We start from the raw sequence: 12,562 nt of genomic DNA on the forward strand, positions 1-12,562 counted from the left end.
AGGAGAAAATAATGAAAAAGGGCCCCAGAATGTCTCAGGATTCTATGTAGAAAGGAAAAAAAAGGGAACCAAGAAAGAAAAGCCAGAGAACCCTGTATCAATTACTTTGACTGTGTAACAACCCCTAAACTTGGTGTTTTACAATTACAACAATTATTTTGCTCATAGATCTACAATTTGAGCAAAATATGGCTGAGAGAGTGCAGTCCCTGCTCCACCTGGCATCAACTCTGAGAACTAAAGTACAGAGACTAGAATCATCTGAAAGCTCCCTCACTCATGTCTAGAAGCTGTTGCTGCTATTGACTAGAACCTCAGCTAGGGCTATTTGCCAGAAAACTCACATGTAACTTCTCTATGTGGTCCAGCATCCTCACAGCATGGTGTCTGGGTTCCAAGGGCTAAAGTACAGAGTGAGAGCCAGACAGTAATGCTATCATCTTTTCTATCCTGGTTTTGTAAGCCACATAGAATCATTTCTACTGCATTCTAGTAATTAGAAGCAATTGCCTAAAGCTGACATATTCAAAAAGTGGGAGAATTAGACTTCACTTTTTTAGAAAAATGTGTAAATATGTTTTTAAACCAACACTGTCTGTCCACTGGCTACAAATTATCCACTTTCCTTCCACACGCAAAATACACTAAAACCCTCCCAAGATTCCCCCAAAGTTTGATTCATGCCAGCATCAGGCTCAGGCTCATCATCCCTCCTTACCAGGTGTAGGTGTAGATGAAGCTCCTCAGGAATAGTTTCTCTCAGGTTGAACACCTACGAACTGAAAAGACAATTTTCTACCACAACTCATTCAACATATAATGGTGAATGAGGCAGAAGATAATCACTTTTGCACTATCAGGGAAAACTGAGAGGTACACAGGAGTCACTGGTTCATAGCATTTTGAAATCTAGCCAAGCACATGTCCCCAGTTCTTTTTTTTTTTTTTTTTTGGAGACTTTAATTAGGTCTCAGTCCTGTGAATTTCTTGAAGTGACTGACCTTGGCTTTGTCCCATAGCTCTATGCTCATGTCATCTTTCCTTTTTTTTTTTTTTGAGATGGAGTCTCGCTCAGTCGCCCAGGCTGGAGTGCAGTGGCCGGATCTCAGCTCACTGCAAGCTCCGCCTCCCGGGTTCACGCCATTCTCCTGCCTCAGCCTCCCGAGTAGCTGGGACTACAGGCGCCCGCCACCTCGCCTGGCTAGTTTTTTGTATTTTTTAGTAGAGACGGGGTTTCACCGTGTTAGCCAGGATGGTCTCGATCTCCTGACCTCGTGATCCGCCCGTCTCGGCCTCCCAAAGTGCTGGGATTACAGGCTTGAGCCACCGCGCCCGGCCTTTCATCTTTCCTATTAGCTATTGCTGTATGCATTAGTCCATTTTCAAACTGCTATAAAGAATACCTGAGGCTGGATAATTTATAAAGAAAAGGTTTATTGACTCTCAGTTCTGCGTGACTGGGGAGGCCTCAGGAAGCTCACAATCATGGCAAAACGTGAAGGAGAAGCAAGGCACATCTTACAGCGGGGGCAGGAGAGAAAGAGTGCAGGGGAAACTGGCACTTTTAAATCATCAGATCTCATGAGAACTCCCTCATCACAAAAGCAGCAGGGGGGAAACCACCCCCATGATCCAATCAGCTCCCACCAGGTTTCTTCCTTGACATGTGGGATTACAATTCAAGATGAGATTTGGGTGGGGACACAGAGCCAAATCATGTCACTATATAATAAATCATTCTAAAACTCAGTGGCTTAAAACAGTAATTATTATCTGCCACTATTCCTCAAGGTCAGAAATTCAGGAGCAGCTTGGTAGGAGGGTTCTGGCTCAGGGTCTTTTATAAGGTTGCAGTCAAATCTTGGTCAGGGATGCAATCATCTGAAGGCTTAATTGGGCTGCAGAATTTACTTCTAAGGTGCCTCAGAATACATAAAGGGCATCACACAGATTCAAGGTAACATTCCACATCCACTTGGCAATGACAATTCTTCTTCATCATAGAAAGTGACTTATGTGCTTATCACAGTGCCCTAAATACACAGCGATTCACATGACCAGCAAGTTGGCATCAGTCAATGGTCAGAAGCCTCCATCTTTCTTTATGTGGGCCTTTCCATGGAATGCTTGGATGTTCTGGCTTCCACAGAACAAGTAATCAGAGAGCAGAAGGTAGAAGCCACCAAGACTTTATGACCTAGCCCTGAAGTCACATATCATTTTCTCTGAATTCTGTTTTTAAAGGTGCCTAGATTCAGTGTAGGAGGGAACTACACAAGCATGCAAATACTAGATGGTACCAGAAGCCATTGAGGAAGATAAAGAATTATGGCTCATGAGTAGAGGAACTGAAAAATATAAAATCCAGAAATTGAATAGGTGCCAAACTGTAAATAACAGAAAATGTATCAGGAAACATGACAGACCCATATGAAAGTCAAAAGTATATCCAGAAGCAATAAGGGAAAAACAAATGGTGTATTGACTACATAGACAGAGATCCCTGAATGGTTTTATGAGCTCTCCCAGGAAGTGGCTCACTGTGAAAACTTCCTTTGACACTGAATTTGTCATCTCCAGTCTAATCGAGCTTTGATGATCTTACTGGCATCCTATTCCCCGTGACACTGAGAATATTGTTAATAGCTAGCAAGGTCCAGAGTCCCCATTTGCTCTATCCTCTTAGGTGCTTTCGCAGCCACACTCATCATGTTCAACTGTCTTCATCCTTTCACATAGGTAGTGTTACTCCCATTCTGCCATCTCGTCTCCCAGCAGTCTTGTAAATGCCCTGAGAGACCTGGTGGTGGTGTTCTGCATGCTAGTACAGCAACGAGGTTTGCTCCACCCCATCACTAGAACCTAAATGCACACAAGTCGTTTTATCCGATGAAAAACTGTCATTGCCAAGTGGAGGTGGAATGTTATATTGAATCTGTGTGGTATCCATCTTGGGACTTGTTTCTTTGTGTGGATATCCAGCTGTGCAACGCCTCCTCCTAGTAATAACAACTCTCTCACGCTGGGAATAATTCTGCAGTCTTTATAGTGACTCAGAAATCCACTGGAATACTGGTCATTAAGGTTCTTGGGACCAGCACTGTGGTCTCTCTTGCAGTATTAAGGAAACAGAGTTTCACCATTGTATGTGACCATTCTGGACAAGGATAAGCACTTCATGAGACCAAGATATTTTCTGCCACCTAGTGGCTACCCTAAAGCACATTGCCCAGAACCAGCTGGAACCTCAATCCTGAACAGAACAGGCTTGGCTCTCCTGCTTGGCTCTCATGTGGGTAGCCTTGGATGGAGTCCATATTATGGAAAGTATCTCCTGCTCTCAACATTGAACTATCTCAGGAGCAGGCTGGGTGGCTACAGGCCCTTTCTTTCTCAGTCTTCACCATGAGGTTTTCACCTCTTAGCCCTGGGCTCCATGGTGGGTTGGCTCAGTAGAGTTCTTCAAATCCCTATGATGTGCTTTACAATATGTTTAGAGACTTCTCTCACACAGTGACTCCTCAGATGCTGTCAGAAAGCTTTGAAGGCTCCTTTTCAAGACTTGTTTCCCAAATGGGGAAGCTTATAGTTAATGCATCCTAAAGGTCAGAAGGCAGACTGAGAAAGGACAAACCCTTGGTCTCTGGTGGCCGTGCAGTGGAACGGTCCTTTCTAATGAAAAGTTCGTTTATCTTGTCTACACAAGCTCACTAAAGGACAGCAAGTTCTATTAGCAACACTGATATTCAAAACTCCCTCACTGAGCACCTGAGTAATAAAGGTTACTTTTTGGATCAGGAATTCCCTTTATTTCATAGAAAACCAGGCATTCCCTATACCTTAATCTAGGCTATAAATATGTAAATTGGTGTCAGGGAGATGTTTAATTGGAGTGCACATTCAGCTCCACTGCTCCACTCCTCAAGCACACTGCTCTAGGGAATAATATTGGGTCTCAGGGGATAGCATGTGCTCTGTTCTTTCCTGCTTTTAAGTTGCCTTTACAGTTTGTCATCACATGCACCATGGGTCACTAATGCACGTGCCACCATGCAACTTAATGACACTTTGGTTGTCATGTACACCCTCTGGAGAACAATGCCGCAGGACACATAAGCTTTAAGGGCCTTGTGGGTCTCTTAAAGGGTAAAAGGTGGTTCAAGGTTCCTAACCTGGAAGTGGAATGGATTCTGTTAGTACACTCTGAATATGACAAAGGGGATTAGCTGTCCCTGTTCCAAGTGGGGGTTCATTCCAGATACTTTAACTTACAGATGCCATGTTCTACACAATGTGCAAGTTGAAGTAACCCAGAGAGGCCCCAAACACAGAATAGTTACCTGAGGCTTTGAATAATTGTATCTCCTCCAAAGTTCATGTTGAAACTTCATCCCCAATGCAATGGTATTAAGAGATGTGGCCTTTAGGAGGTGATTGAGTCATAAGGGCTCTGCCTTCATGGATGAGATTAGGTGGTCTTATAAAAGGGCTTGATGGGGAAGTTTAGCCTCTTTCAACCCCCGTTCTGTCCTTTTTGCCTTGTGAGGACACAGAATTCCTCCCCTCCAAAGGATGCAGCTACAAGACCACATCGTGGAAGCAGAGAAAGGCCCTCACCAGAGGCCAGTCCTGCCAGTACCTTGGGTTGTGGACTTTCCAGCCTTTAGAACTATGGGTAATAAAGTTCTGTTCTTTATAAATTGCCTAATCTAGAATATTGTTACAGCAATACAAATGGACTAAGACACCTGGTCGCATTGTTATTGCCCCTCTGTATCATGCCAATTGGGCATTTAACTAGGTGTATCTGACACCAGGCTGGGAAAAACTTTCTTTAATGCATTCAGTTAGTGATAAGTCCAAGATGCAATCCAATTCACTTTAGTAAGCGTGGGGGCTTCAATTAGACCTTCCCTTTTGTTCAGTTCCTTCAAAGATTCTGCTTAACCTTAGCAGGAAAGATATAATATATACGATTGGTTTTAAAACTTTAGACGTATAATTTACCCATGTAAAAAACCTGCACATGTACCCCTGAAATAAAAGCTAGAAAGAAAAAGATAAAGTTTTACAGGCAAAATAAATATATACAACTTCCTTCAGAGGGAAGGTTAAGATCAACTTTGAAGGAACAAGAAAAAAAGAGTTGATCCTAGGAGCCTTACCTTAGGGTTTCAGGTACTTTCAGTCACTCACCTCACCACGCACACAACCACATTCCCCAATGTTCCTCTGCTTTCCTGCGCAATCAAAACCCAGCAGGACCAGACATGGACATTGAGAGAGTTTACTGTAGGGTGCTTTTTTTTTTTAAAGAAATGATTTGGAACTGAGAGAGTTTTTTCTTTTTTTTTTTTTAAAGCCTTTTTAAGCTAATGACTGTTCCAGTTCTTGCACATCAAATGCCATTTATAGGGTCAGTGAGTGGAATAAAAAGGAAAATGACAGCCTTTGAGGAGAGGCATGGCTGGCATTTAACTACCAAAAAGCACAAAAATTGAGGTATTTTTTAAAGAACTACAAAGTATAGACTGCAATGAGAGGGAAGAGAGAAAATGTGTCGTGACTTGGAAGAAAAGGATGAGGGGATTGGGAGGAGGTGTGAAAACCTGAAAAATAAGAAGGAGCTTACAGGGAAAAGAGAAAGGAGGATTTCTTCACTGCTTTGAAAACTTTAATGGACTTCAAGTTTCAAAATGGAGATATGAGCTCACGTGTTTATCTCACCTCCTTCCTAGAAACCCATTAGGATGACCAAGAAGATGCAAAATAAAAAGAATGTCTACAGCAGCATTGAAAAATAAGAAGGGGAAATCAGAACAAGAAACCTTAAGGGACTACTGGATAATAAGAAGCATGTATCAGTCAGGGCTCTTCCGAGAAACAGAAGCAGCTGAAAGGAGATATATGTTTTATGATTATAAGGAGTTTGCTCACAAAATTATGGAGACTAATAAGTCCCAAGGTCTTCAGGGTGAGTCAGTAATCTAAAGATCCAAGAGAGCCAATGGTGCAGTTGCAGTCCCAAGGCCAGTAGGCACAAGAGCCAGGAAAAGCTGATGCTTCCATTCGAGTCAGAAGGCAGGAACAAACCAATGATCAAGTCTGAAAACAGAAAGGAGAAATTCTCTCCTACTCGGAGGAAAGTCAGTCTTTTAATTGTATTTAGACCTTCAACTGACTACATGTAGTACACTCACATTAGGGAAGGGCAATTTACTTCACTCAGTCTACTGATTTAAATGTTAATCTCATCCATTTTCCCCCCACGAAAGAAAAACCCTTACAGACATGCTCTACAATGTTTGGCCAAATATCTGGGCACTCCATAGCCCAGTCAAGTTGACATGTAAAATTAATCATCACAAAGCAGACAATATTTTTAAGAGGAAAATACTGATCAATGGTGTCTAGCACATAATTTTATAACTAGAGTTGGGTTGGAGGATAGGGGTCTGTTTACAAGGAAGCATCTCCACCAGAGACCCTGGAATGAAAAACAAAGAAACCTACAGTTTTGATGCTGAGGACAGTAGCAGACTAGGCCATGGGCAGTTGGTAGGGCCTAGAGAAAGGGCTTCATGGGGTATGATAGATCAGCAGCTCTGGCCACACGCCTATTCCCCAAGTTTTCTTAATGTAGATAATTTAAAAAGAAAATATGGGAGTACCAACTAAGTGGGTACTGTCCCACCACATCCTGTGTTTATCTTACTATCTAGTAAAGCTCTTTTCAGACACTGAAATATGCTTAATTCCTGCCAGCAGGGGTTGGATGAAGGGGTCACACTGGAATATAGTTGGGAGAACTTTGGGAATCTCACTGGAGCCCTGGCACATAAAGCACTGCTCACCCCAGCTTCCACCCTCTCCACCACATTGCCTCTGTGCAGGGTTCCAAACAAGGGAAAAATAAGGATGGCCAAATGAAAACCTGGCTTGGTGCCCAAGCTGACATGATGGGGTGGGATGAGCGTGTGGATCCCCTTCATCTCTGTCTTTTCTTTCCTTCTTGGAAAGATTTTAATCATAAAAATGTACCCCCCAAGATATGCAATGGGTGGACCAGCAATATTAGAAGAAATCTTGCTTGTCTCTATTACAATGACTCTGAAAGAGCCAGGATTCCTCAGAAGATTTTGAGGGTCTGTAAGCTCTCACAGGAAGAAGCTAAAATACGGGGACATGGGGAGTAGGGAATTATGACCCCTAGGCTCACCGACCATTTCTTCAGGATTCTTTCACAATTCCCTTTGAAGATGCAGCTCTGGCCAGATGTGGGCACTCCCATGTTCCTGGGGATGTGGTCAAAGGAGCCAGAGATTCAGAGACAGGAAGCAAGAGGCAAAGCTCAACCTTGTAAAAAACTTCTGAGCCTTCTTGGGGCCAACACCCACCAGGGCACAAAGTGATGTGGGGAAGAAAGTGCTGAGCGCAGCTGTAAACATGCCTCACTCTTTCATCTCTCCCAACTCTCGGTAAAGCAAGAAGGAAGCAAAACAAAAACTAGGGAAAATGAGTTTTCCCTGTTTCTCTTTGCCAGAGACTAAGTAGTTTGAATAGGAGCCCCTGGAATTTTGGGGAAAAGCCATCACAAGTTGTGATACTAATTTTTTAAAAAAAAATCTACCTCTTAAAGAATGAGCAAAGAAAACAAAATAACCAGATCTCAGGTGACTGAGTAATCCAGATAGATCTTTTGAGGAATCAGACAAACATTACTCACGAAAAGTCTTCCCCAGGAACCAGAAGACAAATTTTAACAAATCTTAGATCACTCTCACAAAATTGTTCAAGAAGACATTATATCTGTGGAGAGGGGGAACTCTAAAATCAAAACATTGGGCTAAACTGGACAAAATTGCTGATGTTTGATCATTTTGACCAACAAAACTAGCAGTTTTGTTTGGGCCAAATAGATTGCCTGTCAATGAAAAACTAAAGAGTCAAGGGGCTTGGGTATGGATAGAAATAGATCTAATGGATATAATAAGAAGAATTAAGTAGACATGCCAAAAAAATCAAATGACTTAGTGGTTCAGTTTGAGAAGTTATGGCAGGATTTAGAGGTAAAGGATAAAGAGATTAAGATGATTAGTAAACCTATTTTAAAAATTCCCTTGCCACTTAATACCCACTAGGACAGCTACAATCAAAATGACAGATTAAAACGCAGTTGGTAAGGATGTAGAAAATCTGCAGCCCACATACACTGCTGATGAGGATGTAAAATGATACAACTAGTTTGGAAGATAGTCTGACAGTTCCTCGTAAGGTTAAATAAAGTTATGACCTAGTAATTCCATTCCAAGGGATATTTTAAAAAAAGAAAAACATGTCCACACACAAAAAATTATACATGAATGTTTATAGCAGCATTTTAAAAAGTAGGCAAAAAGTGGAAATGATCCAGATGTCCCTCAACTGAAGAGTGAATGTGTTACATTCATACAATGGAATATTATTCGGCCATAAGAAGGAAGTACTAATATATACCATGATATGGATAAATCTTGAAAATATTATTCTAAGCAAAAGAAGACAGTCACAAAAAAATCACATGTTGTATGATTCTATGCATGAAATATCTAGAATATATAGATCTATAGAGAAGAAATACAATAGCCTCCCTTCATCCAGTTTTCCTGAGGTTTCAGCTACCCATAGACAAACATGGCCCAAAAATACTAAATGGGAAATCCCAGAAATACATAATGCTAAGTTTTAAATCCTGTGCTGTTATGAGTAACGTGATAAAATCGCTCAGTCTGGCTCCATCCTGCCTGGGACACAAATCTTCCCTTTGTCCAGCATATCTACACTGTCTACTCTACCCACCCACTAGTCATTTAGTAGTCATCTCAGTTATCAAATCAACTATCACGGTATCACAGTACCATGTTCAACTAACCCTTATTTTACTTAATAATGCCTCCAAAAATGCAAGAGCAGTGATGCTGACATATTGCTATAATTATTATTGTTACTCTTGTACTGTGTCTAATTTATGAATTAAACTTTATCATAGGTGTGGATAGAGAGGGAAATGTATATAAGAGTTGGTACTATACACTATTTCAGGCTCCCACTAGGGCTCTTAGAATATATCCCCTGCAGATATGGGGTTGGGGGGCACTACTGTAGTATATTAGTGGTTGTCTGTGGCTGGCGGGAGGAGGGTGTGGAACACAGAGTGATTGCTCATGGGCATGGGGTTTTGTGAGAGGGGCTGAAATTATACTAAAATTGACCATGATGATGGTTGCACTACTCTGATGATTGTTACACTACTCTGAAGGAATGGGAGAGGGAAAGGAAAGTACTGTTCTGTGGAAAGGGACAGAAGGAGGGGGAGAAAAAGGGAACAGAAATGCAGCGGTCAGCTGTTGGGATGGCAGCATTGCGGACAGCTCCTAGGCAACCTGCCACCCACACTGCATCATGGCTTTAAGCATCTGCATGGGCTCACACTCTGGGCATTATCCCTAGCTGCAGGTGGCACCCTGAAACCAGCCTACAAGGTGGCACAGCTGAGATCTGGCTGTGGTGACAGTGGCCACAGGAACTAGCTCCCTGACCTGCTCTGCTGAGAGTGCCCAGGCCATGAAACCAGAGTTTTCATGCTCCAGGAAGGGGCCATGTCAAGGTGGCACTGATGGAGGAGCCAGCAACAGAAGCAATACAGGAACTTAACAGGAAAACTAAAATCTACAGACCCTTTGAAAGAAGTGACAGGCTTCAGCCTACACTGTGAGACAGGTGAAAAACAAAACAAAACACCCCTCATCTCCAGGTAGATGAACACTGCACCCAGGAAGAAGACTTGTTTGTGACCTCAGCTATCATCATTACCTGTACCACCCTGGCTCGTCAGGAGGCTTTGAGTCTGCCGTGTGACCAGTTCATCACTACTACAACCAGCATTTGAGAGAGCCAACACACTGAGGCTATCTTTAACCAAGGAATCTCAGAGTTTATGTCTCCCCGCTTCCACCCCCATCAGAGCTGTAGCTGTGCTGGTACCCACTGCTGGGAGACTTGAGGATAGGTCACATATCTGGATCCCTTGCAGACATTCCCCAGCACCATCCTGGAGTATGGCAGCCCCACTGGGCAGCTAGACCCAGAGGAGCAGTAGCATTTACAGCAGTCTGACTCTCAAGGACTTCTACTCCTAGGGGAAGGGGAAGTACACCACATCAAGGGAAATGCCTTATGGGACCAAAGAACTCAGACAGCAGGTCTTGAGTTCCAGATCTTTCTGCTAGTGGGAAATTTCTTTCAGCTGAGGCACAGTTGCAGTACTGGGCACAACGGGGCAAGTCTGCATCTCTACCCCAACAGTCAGGCAGTCCTGGTTCTCATGAAGGGTCTTGGAGAAGGGGATTTCTTTGCCCCCTCATCCACCACTGCAGACACAGCTGGGGTTTTTCCCACAGGAGCTTAGCAGGGGTATACCTATAGACAGCCACTCTGGAACACTTCAGGGTAACTGCATCCCCACAGAAAGATGCCTTTCAGGTGCAGGCTTGCATGAGAGGTAGAGTCACTGTTCCTCTCTACTTGGAATGTGAACATTCCTGCAGATTAAAAGAGGTGCCTATGTGATCTGAAGAGCCAGAATACTGGGTCAGGAGTTGTCTGGGAAGTGGATAGCTTTCTTGCTGTCCTGGCAGGAGAGCTGAGGTGGCTCCAGTCCTTTCCCCTGATAAGACCTCAATGCATTTTACTAAGAGCTCCTCCAGCCACCTCTGTCAAAGGCCCACCAATGGGTACTGCATTTACACAGCTGCTTTAGCCAGAGCCACTTTTATACCCATGAATGCCTCCCTTATTGGCCTGAAGCCTGAACTATTCCACCCAGTAAATGAAGTACTGAGGGAAAAAAAAATTTTAAAGTATACACCATGGGAGAATGAAATAAGCTTTAAGAGATGTCTGCCATTCCAACACTATAGGAGACAGTGAACTTGATTGTACACTGAGCACATTGCTACTACAACCAGCATCTGAGAAAGCCATCATCCAAAGACTCTCTACAACCAAGGAACTCATACAGAGTCTTTGCCCCTGAAAGCACCAAGAGCCAAATTAAGCTACAATAAACTATAAACATTAGAGTAACATCCTTAAGGGAGAAAAAAAGGCATTAAAACAAGCCACACAGTCAAATAAAAAATAAATTCAAGAATAATTAGAAGGAATAAATAGGAAGAAAGCAGAAAAAATAATTCTGGTAATATGACAAAACAGGGTTCTATAACACCCCCAAATATCACACTAACCCTCCAGCAATGGATCCAAACCCAAGATGAAATGTTTGGAATACCAAATTAAGAATTTAAAAAGTTTATTATTAAGCTACTCAAGGAGATACAAGAGTAAGATGAAAACCAATATAAAGAAATTTATAAAACAATTCAGGATATGAATGAAAAATTATCTAAAAAGATATCTTAAAGAAAAAACAATCAGAACTTCGGGAAATGAAAAACACACTTTAGGGGAATTACAAAATGCAGTGTACAGCTTCAACAATAGACTGGAACAAGTAGAAGAAAGAATTTCAGAGCTCAAAGAGCAGGCTTTAGAATTAACCCAATCAGACAAAAAAAATAAACAAAAAAGAATCAAAAGAAATGAACAAATTACCCAGGAAATATGGGGTTATGTAAAATGGCCAAAGCTAGGAATAATTGTTGTTCCTGAGGAAGAAGAAAAAGCAAAAAGTTTGGAAAACTTATCTGAGGGAATAATTAAAGACAAATTCTGGGACCTTGCTAGAGATTTAGATATCTAAATACAAGAAGCTCAAATAACTCCTGACAGATTCATTGCAAAAAGGTAATCACCAAGGCATACAGTCGTTGCTTATCTAAACTCAAAATGAAGGAAAGAATTCTAAGAGCTGTGAGACAAAAGCATCAGGTAACCTATAAAGGAAAACATATCAGACTAACAGCAGACTTCTCAGCAGAAACCTTACAAGCCAGAAGGGATTGGGGTCTTATCTTTAGCCCCCTTAAACAGAATTAATTGCCCCTCATCCACCACTGCAGACACAGCTGGGGTTTTTCCCACAGGAGCTTAGCAGGCTGTCACCACAGCCAGATCTCAGCTGTGCCACCTTGTAGGCTGGTTTCAGGGTACCACCTGCAGCTAGAGATAATGCCCGGAGTGTGAGCCCATGCGGATGCTTAAAGCCATGATGCAGTGTGGGTGTGTGGGTGGCAGGTTGCCTAGGAGCTGTCCGCAATGCTGCTGTCCCAACAGCTGACCGCCACATTTCTGTTCCCTTTTTCTCCCCCTCCTTCTGTCCCTTTCCACAGAACAGTACTTTCCTTTCCCTCTCCCACTCCTTCAGAGTAGTGTAACAATCATCAGAGTAGTGCAACCATCATCATGGTCAATTTTAGTATAATTTCAGCCCCCCTCACAAAACCCCATGCCCATGAGCAATCACTCTGTGTTCCACACCCTCCTCCTTCCAGCTACAGACAACGACTAATATACCACAGTAGTGCCCCCCCCACCCCGTATCTGCAGGGGATATATTCCAAGA

Source organism: Macaca mulatta, chromosome 7, assembly GCF_049350105.2.
Source record: "Macaca mulatta isolate MMU2019108-1 chromosome 7, T2T-MMU8v2.0, whole genome shotgun sequence".
NCBI lineage: Eukaryota > Metazoa > Chordata > Mammalia > Primates > Cercopithecidae > Macaca > Macaca mulatta.